Raw genomic sequence first — 13,409 nt, forward strand, 5'->3', positions numbered from 1 at the left:
TATGTCCCACTGCCTGACCTGCTGTGCTCTGTCTGTGTAGGCTGTGGAGGGGTTACCCATTGGCATAATTCAGAGCCCATAGCACAGCCTTTGTTTGTGTTTGTCTACACCTGTCCTGCTGGCTGTGATTGTTGTTGGGTATGTGAACCCCCCTGACTGGCATGTGTGAGTCACTTACCTCGTGGGTGTCCCAGTATTGATGGTGGTGCTGCAGGGCTGCCTATGTTGGATGCACACTCCCTATATATGGCTGAGCACAGGTAGTGTCATGTTTGGCATCCCTTTTACTGTATGTGCGAGTCAGAGAGAGGTGTCATTGCCTGGGTCCCTACTGCGTCCGTGCATGTGCTATGCATTGCCTATTTGCCAAGGCCAGGGTATACTGGGCATGCCTCTTTCTGCCTACTGGGGCAGGCTCAAGTTGTTCCTCCTCTGAGTCACTCTATGCCTGTGCAGGCCTTGGCATTGATGGGGAGCTGTGTGGCCCTGCCCCATGCTGTTCCTGCTGAAGCTGTTTCCACAGGATCATATTGTGTAGCATGGCACATACGATGACAATTTGAGTACATGTAGCTGGTGAGTACTGCAAGGCTCCACCGGATGTGCCCAGGCACCGGAACCATGACTTGAACATCCCAAACACATGCTCTATTATGATTCTGGTCTGTGCATGTGCCTCATTATGGAGTTCTTGTTCAGGTGTGTGTACATTTCTGTGCATTAAAGTGTTTTTCTTCCTCTTATGTTGCAAGTCAGCCTATTCTTAGCTCTATGTTGTAAACAGTGGTCCATCCATAACTGCTCATTTATCATAACTATAGGTTGTTGTTGTTGTTGTGTCTTTCAGCTTTTCCCAGTTAGGGGTCGCCACAGTGGAACTCTGGTCCACTAATGATTGGTAGTTGATTTTTACGTGCCGAGTTACCAGCCTTGATGCACAACCTTCAACGAAGGTACACCCATTCACGCATGTCTCCATGCAGAAGACGCTCTAGCTGAGAATCGAACCGGACAGCGTCTTACTGTGAGGCGACAACGCTACCGCAGCACCACCACTGTGGATTATCATAACTATAGGCAATGTTGTAAAATAATTGTATCAATCATAGTGGAGTTTTGTCCCTATTTGCTTGAATGGTTAATCCTGTTTGCTGAACATGCCTGTGTAAAGCTGGAGGTAGTGTGTGTTGCTCTGGCAAGATGCTGTGATCTGTGTAGTTTCACTAGTCAATTCTCCTACCAGTGTTTTTGTCCCATGTTGTGCAGCTTCAAAACTAGCTTTTTTGAGGCCTCTGCAGATGATGCTCACCAGCAATTCACAGACCATATTGTTTCAGCCTGGTGGCGTATTACCACCATTGCAGTCAATGTCAGTGGCTCAATAGTTAATCTAGTTGTTGGAAAATCAGAAGACTTTATGTTCTAGCCTTTTACTAGATATATGGATTCATTTTTCAATGCTGACACTACAGTTCAGCATAAAAGGGAAGTTGCACTGTGGGGGGGGGGGGGGGTTCCATCCTTGTGAACAAGCAGTAAATGAAGGTCCCACCTATCTGAGTTTGTAGTATTGATGAAGGATGTACAAAATTCCATCTGTAATTCAGTGCAAAGGACTAACTTTCTGAACTGTTAAATAGCTGATTCGTGTACACAAAGTACAGAGTTTGATTCCTTCCACATTCATTTGTCAATGTAAGAAAGTGGAAATGTAATAAATAAATATTTGAAAACATCCAATGAATAGCAGTTGAAACATAAGGTATGTGGCAGAGTGACACATAGAACCAGCAACATAAAATTTGATTCCTTCCACCTTCATTTGCCTACTCTGCAACTCTGGTCAAGTCGCTTAACCAGGCAGTGTTCCCAGGGTACCATTTAAAAGGGGCACTTGCTCCAAGTCATCAAATAGGTAAAATAAAAATGGTAGTTACTTAAGAAAGCGTAGGGGTACTTTAAGTATTCAAAATGTTCTAGTTGCAAAAATACATTTTCATATTTGAGCGCAGCAAAGAAAAAGGAAATCACACAATAATCAATTATGTATACATACAGTGAATGGATAAATAAAGAAACAAGAAATGATAGTCAAATCTCCCTTTTTAAGTAAAGGTTATATCTTTTTTGCAAAATATTTCCGTTGATTAACTTCTCCTTTGACACATCAGAATGCAACAGTATCTCCAGCATCCTGCTTAACACTTTATAGCATTAACATAAAATAATTGATCTATCTTTTCCCAGTCTCCACTAATTCTCTTACTTTCAGTTTATATTTTATTTTGCTTTGAAATATAAGTCTATCATGCCCCAATCTCAAAAAGAAAAGTCTGACTATTAAGACAACTCCACCCTATTTGTTTTGTCTCATATTGCTTTTCTTATTATTCTTTCGTCCTAACTATGTAACTGTGTACCTTGCTTGAATGGTTAACATTTTTGTGCCACAGTGTTCTTTTCATATCATTTTCCTTAATTTCCACTCTTTCATTCTTTGAATGTTTCTTATTTCCAAGAATAGTTATTTTTGGAACTAAACATTATTTATGAAATGATGTCATATGTACTCTGCAGTCGTACCAACTCAAAGAAGGAAAACATCTCCCAGAAGAAGGAAAACACTGCCAATGAGCACCATTGTTTTGTACACCATACTTTTAGAAGTTGCACTATACTGATTTCCTATGGAAAACAACAATCAGTGATGTGTTCTTTGGCATCTTATGCTTTGGGCAACTAATGCTTGAGGAATTTCACTTCAGCCACCAGCAGGCATACTGACTTTAATATCAAACTTATTTATGTTGATGACTTTTTAATTGTAGTCATATCGTCTTGTTGAATTTCCTAGTCTCTCACTTATTTATCTTTTTCCAAATGCATTTACAATTAAGCCATTTAGCATTAGGCTCAGGGAAAACCCTTGTTTTAATCAATTAATCATTATCAGACTTTTGTCTTTTCTAGTCACAAATTAAATAACTTGATTGTTTTCATAAATGGAATTAATAATTCCTTGAATTCTTACTCCAAAACTAGAGCTATAATTTTCACAAGTGCTTCATGCAGTATATTAACAAATGCCTTTTAAAAAACAGAATCTACTATTTACTCTTTGTTCTTATATACACTATTATTCACTTTCACATTTTATATACGTCTTATATCTTTCTTGCTACTGATATCATAAACACACTATTATTTAGTACTTCTTTTGTTCTTATCTATATGGTTGCAGTTATTTATTTATTTATTTGTTTAATTTATTCATTCAGTTATTTATTTATTACATTTGTTAACCAGGATAGTGTGACTGAGCAATGCCCATTTTCAGAGGTGGCCTGGAGAGAAAAAATCCAGTAAGTTAAGGAGACATATAAATGAAATACACAACATAGGTTCCTCATGTGAAAACCTGATAACATAAATAGTAAATATTTGAATAAGTTGTTGTAATAATAAAAGTTGTAATTAATACATTTTTACCACACACCTGGTGAGTGCTATTGGTCTCCAATTGAAAATTCCCATAGTATCTCATTTTTCCATATAATTTTAATTCAACTAATCAAAACTGATTAATGTCTTATGTGTTTCTTATCAAAGTCATTCAAAATATTTGTAAACATTTACATTTTTCCATCATCATCTTATAGAAACTATATCATAAGATATCCCTTTCTCATACACTATATATTTTTCATTGTCTTAATGCCTTTTAATACCTACTACATCAATGGGCTATAGTAAGATTTCTTTCTATTTCTTTTACTTTTTTTTCATTTATTTTTATGTTCCCCTATGCACTATAATTTAATTCATTTCCTTTGCATATACCTTAAAATTCTCTTTCTCCTCCTCTTCCTCATCATCATCACCACCATTATCATTATAAATCCACTTTTTTCATTCTCCACACGTGGTCAAGGTGCCACGTCAACTGTTGCCATGTGTCTTGATTCAATGCCACTCTTCTACCTTCTTTGACAGTCATGTTTGACTGTCTCGGATTTCTGTTATGTAACTCATCCATAACTTAGGTGTACACATTCATTTCCTCTCACCTTCTTCTATCTCAACCAAATGTTCATCACCAAACCATCTTCTGTTTTTCTGCATGTGACCCTACCACTGCAATATGTTCTCCCTGACCGTCTCTTCAGTTGTAGCTACTTCAGCTTCTGCTCTGATATCCATACCTTCTTCTTCTTCTGTCTCACAGTGCACAACCTACCACCTATCTCAGGTATTCCATCTTCATCATCTCTTGCTTCCTCAACATCTCTACTTCACTGTTCATGTTTTTGTACCATACAGTACTACTGGTAGCACCACTGTTTTTTACACCATGCTTTTCAGCTTCTTTGGCGTTCTACTGTCATACACTACCCTTGACACTCTGTGCTAGTTGTCTGCAGTGCCTCTGATTCTAGTAGCTTTGACTTTCTCATTCAAATTTCCCTTTTGTTTAACAGTCTCTCCCAGATACTTAATGCTTTTAAGTTGGTCCACTATTTTGCCTTCTGTCTCAACTTCATCTTCTTCTGATTTCCCCCATTTCGACCAGGACAACTGTCTTGTCTGTACTCAGTTTCATGTCTTGTGCCTTTGTTTTTGCATTCCATTCTCCTGTCGTTTGTTGAAGTTCCTTTTCAGAGACTGCTTGTAATACCACATTGCCTGGATACAGCAGCTTTGTTGATGTGTTCCCCCAACCTGTTTGCAAATGTATTCCATTACCAGTATGAACAGTACTGGCCTCAGAGACAAAACCTGGTGCATACCCTCTACCTCTGGCAACACCTCTGTAAGTCTGAGCACTGTTTGTACTTGTGTCACTGGGTCCTTGTACATAGTCTGCACTAATTCTAACAATAATTTTGGACTTTAGACCATTACAAGACGGCCCAAATCAGCTTCCTTGGGACATTGATCATGATGTTTTTTCCTCATTTATAGCTTTTCTCATCTATCTGTCTCACTGCTGAAATCAGGTGTGTTGTGCTGCATTTTGATCTGAATCAAAATGCTCGTTTTCCATCTCACCTACTGATACTTTATGTATTCATTCAAGTTAAAGCTTAGGTTTATTATATTGCTTAATAACTAATAATTTTATAAAACCAAAAACTCAAATAGCATACAAATATGATTATAACCAGATTAACAACAGGCAATCATACCATACATTTACATTAGATAATTCTCACAAAGTGAAAAAAAACAATGTAACAGGAATAGTAGCAAAAATAATACATAAACAGTATGAAAGTGCTATTAAAACATCGTAATGATACATATTGTCATTGCCAGAATAAATATAGGCAGTCTCATGACTCAAACCGAGTTGACAATTTCCATTTGTCCTGGTCCCCTTCAATAAACACATCACACCAAATGACATTTGATGACCTTTATTAAACTTACATAAACATAGCTTTAATAGCCACTATTTATTAATTGCAACTGAAACATCATATAACTGATTGAATTCCAGCATCAACATGCATGTAATGTTAATCAGGACAGCGTGACTTTGCTCATCCTGACCCAGTAAACAGCATCCATACCTCCACTCACTTACTTATGAAGCAGCGTCCCACCACTCACTTCATTTACCATTTATTGAATTACAAATCCACCAAATAACAGCATCCTTACCTCCGCTCGCTTATTTTACTAATGAAGCAGCATCCCATCACTCACTTCATGTACCACTTACTGAATTAACATCCAGCCAAATAAGCAATCCAAAACCAGAGGGGGAACAGAAAAGGGCACACCTATCCCTCTTCTCCACCCTACCTGATCTGATAAAATAACCACAATACCCACTAGTCCACCAAAAGGAGAAAGGGAGGGTGGGAGCAAGTTCATGACAAAATGTGATTCCTTACCCAGTTGCACTTGCATAAGCCCCCTTAAGCCCCTCCCTACCCTTACCGCATTTCTTCCTGATCATCCCACCTTCACATTTAACCCTTTTCTCCTTCCCTACCCTCTTAACTCCTACTAATATATTTAACTAACCCAACTCTGAAGATCTCCCTGGACAAATTGGTTTGTTACCAAACCTCATTTGTCCTGGTCCCCTTCAGTAAACACATCACACTGAATGACATTTGACAACCTTTATTAAACGTACATAAACATAACTTTAATAGCCACTATTTATTAATTGCAAATGAAACATCGTATAACGGACTGAATTTCAGAATCAACATCCACGTAATATTAATCAGGTCAGCGTGACTTTGCTCATCCTGACCCAGTAAGCAGCATCCATACCGCCATTCATTTACTTATAAAGCAGCGTCCCACCACTCACTTCATTTACCATTTATTGAATTAGAAATCTACCAGATAAGCAGCATCCTTACCTCCATTTGTTTATTTTACTTATGAAGCAGCATCCCATCACTCACTTCATTTATCATTTATTGAATTAACATCCAACCAAATAAGCAATCCAAAACCAGAGGGGTAACAGAAGAGGGCACACCTGTCCCTCTTCTCTGCCCTCCAGCCTGACCAGGCTATTCCCCCTCTCCCATAGATCATTAAAAAGCATGAAAAATGCCATTCAGTGTACAGCATCCTCTCTAACCAAACTCGCTTACCTAGCCACCAATAGTAACTTCACAACCTCTCCCAGGTCATCACCTGTCAAATGCAACACCAAACACCAAGACCACACCAGTCAAAGCCACACCAAAATGGTATACCACCAAAGCTCTAAGGTGAATGACACCCAAAACAAAATCTGTCTAATTGTATCTCCTTCCCCCTTCCAATGAATATATTAATGACAGAATGAGATTTCACTCCTAATGGATCAATCACCAATAATCCTACCATTAAACCCATTATTATAAAGCAAGAAAGCATATGGCAACCAAGACAACCTTGTTAATGACATCAGTACATCCATGAATAAAAAGCAGACAAAATGCAAGTCAATGGCCCACCATAAACCCACTCCAATGCTGGCAACTGACTTACTTTGCCAGTAGGCAATGTTTGTCAAACTTCACACTATCAAACCAGGTCTATATTACCAGACTGAACTTTAGATTTTTGAATACCTAAACATCGAACTGATAATACTGAAAGTAAAAAACTGTAAACAGCCAATTTCACACAGGGAAAGAATTCCCTTGGCCATAAAAAAAAAAAATTAAACTCAAATGAAGTGGGGGGCTTGGCCCACCACACTCCTCGATGTGAGGGGCTGTGTCCCCCACACCCCCCAACTAAATATACCAACTCTGAAATCGCTCTGCATTGGACAAAAGGGCAAAATCAGCATAACGGCCAAGGGGATTCTTTCCCAGCATGAAAGCGGCCATTCCCAGTTTTTGGCTTTCGATATTACCAGTTCGATGTTTAGATATTTGAAAACCTAAACATTTGACCTGGTAATATAGACCCTATCAAACCTACCCTTCCAGCATGAAGCATCACCCAAATTTAGTAAATTAGCCTACCTTGTCACCCACGGAACTGAATTAATTGCAGTTAAGAAATCCTTGACCCACTGACATGTCCAAACTTGTTCCCAAGCGTGAACCAAATAACTCAGCAATCCGTCTCACCAATCTCCTAAACACTAGTGGCTGCAACACAGTATGGCCAAACTGGCAACAACCTTCCATATACTTACTTCTAAAAGCTACCCCAGCATCCTGCCATATGCATCTAATCTTTCTAACCCAGCCTAGCATGCCTCAGCTCACTGCATCAGCAACCATACCACTGTCATCTTGACCAAGTGAAAATGGACCCTATTCCCCCCAGCTTCTCCTGCTAATACTATGCCTGCTAAATTAAAACCAGCTTGATCTTATAAAAAGTTCCCCAAACTCCTGCAACAAAAACTAATCTGGCAATGCCCTACTGTAAATCTCCCATGTAAAAAGGTGCCCGGAACTCTCAAAGCAACCTTTAATCATAAAACAATCTGACACCTCATCTAACAGGAACACACAGTCCATACCACTGCTATAGTAATCAGATAAAAATAAATCCTAATCCCCAACTCAAGCTTTTCTTTCCATGTATTACCTTAAAGTAATGCTACAACTTAACAACCCCCCCAACTACACAATTCTCTGTCAAAAACCTTTCACCTAGCTTTAAAAGAGGAGCCAGATCACGTACATCTTTTGATTGCCTGCCCCCGATGCCAAATCCCATAAAGCACCGTGCAAAACCCTTAAAGTAGCATCAACCACTGAGCAACCCCCTGTATTGCCATTCCCCATGAAAACTCAAATCTACCACCATGCCCCCAAGATCCGATTCAACATCACCTTATCATGACTCCACCCCACTTGTGGACAACTCCCGAAAAACAACCCCCCCAACCTGGTCTATCCTGCCCTTGTTATGTCTCAGCCTCACTTGCCTCCATGCTACTCCTAAACTGAGCCAAGTCTAACATGTCGTAATGAGCAACTAAAGTAGGATCATCTGTGACCCCATGGTGCACCACTCCAGCGAGCAGCATATGTAGCCAAGCAGAACCCATCACCTTCATGTGACCAACTGATGCCTACACTGTGCTCATCCATCTACAACCTCTTTGCAGCACTCCAGCTACCAGCACAAATGTTGACTCTGTGCTCACCCCACATTGATCTGCAAAAGAAAAGAAAACTGTAAATTTTCTACATACCCAGCCAACATTTTCTTAGCATTGAGAGCTGCCAAGAGCCCTCGGCCATACCCCAACAAATCCTTTTGCTTCCTATAAAAGACATACTACAACAACAATTGGTGTTATGTTACCCACTGCAGTAACTGGACCACTACTTTAGATGACCTATTAATATGTAGAATGCAAGTGAACCAACTGAAGTATTTTCCCCTTAACTCTGCATATAAGAGATAACTGAAGCAGTAACATACCTGGGTCAAACTGTAGTTTCTGCACAAAACCTGTGTAACAGTTTACTGCCCGTTCAACTTATTTCTCCAATATCAGAGTATACCAGCACAATCAATCTTACCCAAATTCAAATTTATAAACATACACAGCCACCTGATGGAAGATGCCACCATGACAGCTTTACTCACCACCATATATCTACCAAAGAACAACATTAACTCATAGCATGCCCATACCTCTCACATGCAGTCCACCCTGATGAATGCCACCCATCTGAGGTCACCAAATTTCCTTTTCCTGTATACCAGTGCAATCAGTATTGCCCAAAATTAAAATTGTAAACATACATGGTCACCTATTGCTTTGAAGGAAAAAGGAATTAAATGTGCTTGTCAAAGTTTGAATTTGACCATGAATGATTTTTTACAGTTTGCAAAACATTATGTATTTAAGGTATCTGCAAGGAATAAAGTATTTCAAATAAAACCCACAGCCAGCGCTTGTAAATGTTATGAATTCTGCAACTCGGTTGTATGTCATTGTGTAGTGAATTGAATCCACAGAGAATTGCAAGAACCACATTCCTTAAGGAAGAACACAAATATGAGGAAATCTCTGTCAGTGGAGAGGTTTCCTCAGCCCTATGATTTACCACCCCCCCTTTTTAATAGTATCCTTCTCTCCCCATTAAATCAGTGCACTTGATGCCCATGTATCAAAATTCCCCAATGTGCATAAGGAAGTGCGATCACAGTAAAACATTCCCACGAAAACATATGAGAAGAAAATGCTGCAATGCCATTCTCAACCTCAATGAACTAAAAGCGATGGTGCAACAGCTTCCTCCACTTACACCTACAACAAGTAACGAGACAAATTATAATGAGACAGCCTGCCAAACTGAGATGTGCATCTCTTCCATACCTCTCAACCTCTTAGGTCCAGAAGCTTGGACAAAGCCAGAAAAAAATGGTGGGAGGGGGGCAAAGGCCCAAAACCAGGGACATATCAAACATTGTTCCTGCAAATATAATAGTCAGGATAGCATGGTTTGTATCAACATGCAGCTCCTGAAGAAACCCAACTCTAAGACTCCACTGTATATCCCCACCTAGTAACTTCATTCCCCTGACCATTCTCATGCCCCCCACCCCCAGAGAATGACATGCTTCATGATAAGCAGACCAAACACAAAGCACAAACCTGGACCCTATGAAAATCCACACAGTGGAAAGGCAGGATCCCTTCATTGGCACCTGTCCTATTCTAGCCAGTTGTCTTAATCTGTCTCTGCCCCTACCCCTGTTTAATTACTGAAGTACTTGACTGACCCATGCCCATCTCCCCAATGACTCCAAATCCCACCCACAGTATCTGGTTCAACTGTGCATGAGTAGTGACTGACTGTTATTTATGGTTATACTACCACCTACGATAGAAACCCTCCCCAAACCAGTTCTCCTCAGCAAACCCCCAACAGTAAGGACACAAGGCCAATCTGAATTGCAAATGACCACAAACCAACAATTCAAATAAATGTCACAAAATAAAAACACAATAAACTACAAACACCTCACCCCAGCAGCTCAGTTAACCTCCGAGCAAACTGCAAGAATAAAAGGCCTTGTATTACCATGCAAACTGAAAGACAGGAAGTCATTGCCAGCATTCAGAAGATTACGAATTTTATGAGGAACTAACTTAAGATGTGCTGAGTTAATAGAATAACACATATTGCATTAGCATGCATTTTATATGGATATGCAGCCTGAAACTCAGTATCTCTTTCTTTTTTTTATATCCATTAAAACAACAATTCTGAGTCAAAATCTGGACATTTGAGAGATATGCCCAAATGGCACAACCATATGCGAAAGCCACCATTACTCAGGTGCCTTGCAGCCTGTAAAAATAGCATAAAGCAGGGAACAGCTCAACCAACCACCCCAACACTGAACCATAAGCACCCATAGCAGGGTCCTCCACAGTCAACCTCCAGAAGCATGCATGACTGGAGAACACAACCTTGGTGTTATTAAAACACCAGGGAGGGAAAGGCCCTACAACAGGGACCAACTCTGATCACTGCACCCAAACCAGAAAGCACATCCGAACAAACAAACAGTAAGCAAATGAGCCCCGGCCACTCTGCGTTATCTATACCCATAGGATATGAAGTCTGAAAACAAATGTATGCCATTACTTAGTAACTTCAGCACTGAAATCATGCAAGTGATTAGCCAGAAAATCACCACTTTTTTGAAGTACAGACTGATGATATGAAGGAGAAAAAAAGGGTAACAGCCTACAGGTAAAATAGAAAGGCAGTGCAGCCACAAGGGATCTAGCAACCCCCACAAACAGATTTCATTCATAGTTCATGAAAGCTGTCAGTCTTGCAAGAAGGCTAAACGAGTATTTCAGTCATTATGTCTTACCCTTTCCACTATCTTTTTTTTTTTTCAATAATAAGGCAAGTGTTAATACCAAGGAGGAGCACTTAAAATGAATTCCATGCCATGACAGTAACAAACCGTAAGTCTGACTCAATAACCAAGGGGGGGGGGGGATTCGCACAGTCACAAACTGACACAGTTTAGATGTATAAAAGTGGCAGACTGTTCCTGCCTCAACATTCCCCATTCAGTGGCACCTCATGAAAACCCTCTCTGTAACAGCAGCGATCCGCTTTCAGCCACAGACCAAACAAAAACTTCCTGCAGCAGCAGTCCCAATTATAAGGCAGAATGTTGGTGAAAATCTGAACCAATTAAAGATGTACTGAGGAAATCTTCAGGAGGCGTGAAACACAGCAGCGCCACAAGTATTGCTATCCATACATACCTCTTCACAACTTACTCTGAGCAGTCCTCTAGCAAGTAAATAATGACCCCCAAATTGCCCAACATTGACTGGTTTCACCTGAACAAAACCTCTGGTAGATAGAAAAGATTTATTACCATGCACGACCACTCACCTCATTCCCATTCTGCTACTTAAATGACCTTGCAACCTCATAGAACCTGCACTCTTACCATCCCCAAACAGCCACCCTAGAGAGATACGAGCAAAAAAAAAAAAAAAAAAAAAATCACTCACCAAGCCTCTCCATGACCCCAGGCCTACACTGCCTTAGCAAGTTGATGCCAAAGTGTGATTCCTTACTCAGTTACACTTGGATAAGCCCCCTTAAGCCCCTCCCTACCCTCACCTTATTTCCTCCCGATCATTCCTCCTTGCAATTTAACCCTTCCCCCCTACCTTCTTAATCCCTACTAATATGTTTAACTAACCCCACTCTGAAGATGTCCCTGGACAAATTGGTTTGTTACCAAACCTCATTTAAAAACAAACAAGATTTTTAAATGGCAAGGTAATAAAATCAGAAAGTCAATAATAAATTAAGAGTTCCAAATAATGTCCTTAACATTCTCCAAATCCAGACAGATTTAAAACATACTGACATCTGTCAAGTTATTAATTAAATCCCAATATTGATAAAATACTATCCCACAATAAGGTAGCAAGCAGTACTTCACTGCCAAGCACACCAATTGTTCCATCATCCCATCCTGGAGAAACACCTGCTGGAGCATAACAAGAATAAATTCAAATGGCCCTGGACACTAAGAATAGGGAAAAAAAAAACTGCTTCCTCACCATCATGATCACCATATCATACTAGCCTTCTCATAGGAACAAACAATTGCTTTAACAGGAAATGGCAGAATATGAGAAATTGAATATGAAATTGAAAGTCCAGAAATCTGCAGACCAATGACTGCAGCTACTACCATAACCAACAGCAATTGACAAATGTTTAATCATGGGGAGAATATCTTTGTAAATGTTGAAGAAAGAACCTAAACAGTGCAGCCGAATCCATAGACTGAGAGCTGAACTATGTCACCCATTTATGAATTACCCTCTCCGACACTTTCATGCAGTGTGGCAGGAATATGATAATGCTATACTGTCTGCACTTGGGAATTTGTTTTTGCATACTGGCACTAGAGTGCTTATTATCTAGTCACCTGGGATACACCTTCCTCTCCTTAGTGCTATAAGTACTCTCTGGAGCCATTCCTCTCCAAACTCAGCTGTCATCCTGATTGCATATGCTGTGAGTTCATTTGAACCTAATGATTTCCATGACTTCAGTTTCCTTACTACTATTCTTTTATCTTCTAGGGTGGTGTCTTCTTCCTTTTTAGTCACAGGTTGTGTTTCAGGCAGTTTCTGTTGAGCTTTCTTCATTCAGATGTTGCTGGAAGTGTTCCTTCCATCTGCCTTTGATGTTCTGTGCATTGATGAGCAGGTTGTTGCTGGCATCCCTTATGAATGGTGTCTGATGAATATATTTATTTTCCTCTTTGCCTTACAGCCTGAGTTTCTTTGTGACATCTGCTGAGCCAGAAGTTTGTGGAGTGCTTCCAGTGCCTTGATCTTTGCTATTTTGAATGTTTTGTCAAGCTGTTTTTAGCCAACCAGTATTCCTTCATAGTCTAGTAAATAA

Source organism: Protopterus annectens, chromosome 7.part0 (genome assembly GCF_019279795.1).
Source record: "Protopterus annectens isolate FY-2018-M chromosome 7.part0, PAN1.0, whole genome shotgun sequence".
In the NCBI taxonomy this organism is placed as follows: Eukaryota; Metazoa; Chordata; order Ceratodontiformes; family Protopteridae; genus Protopterus; species Protopterus annectens.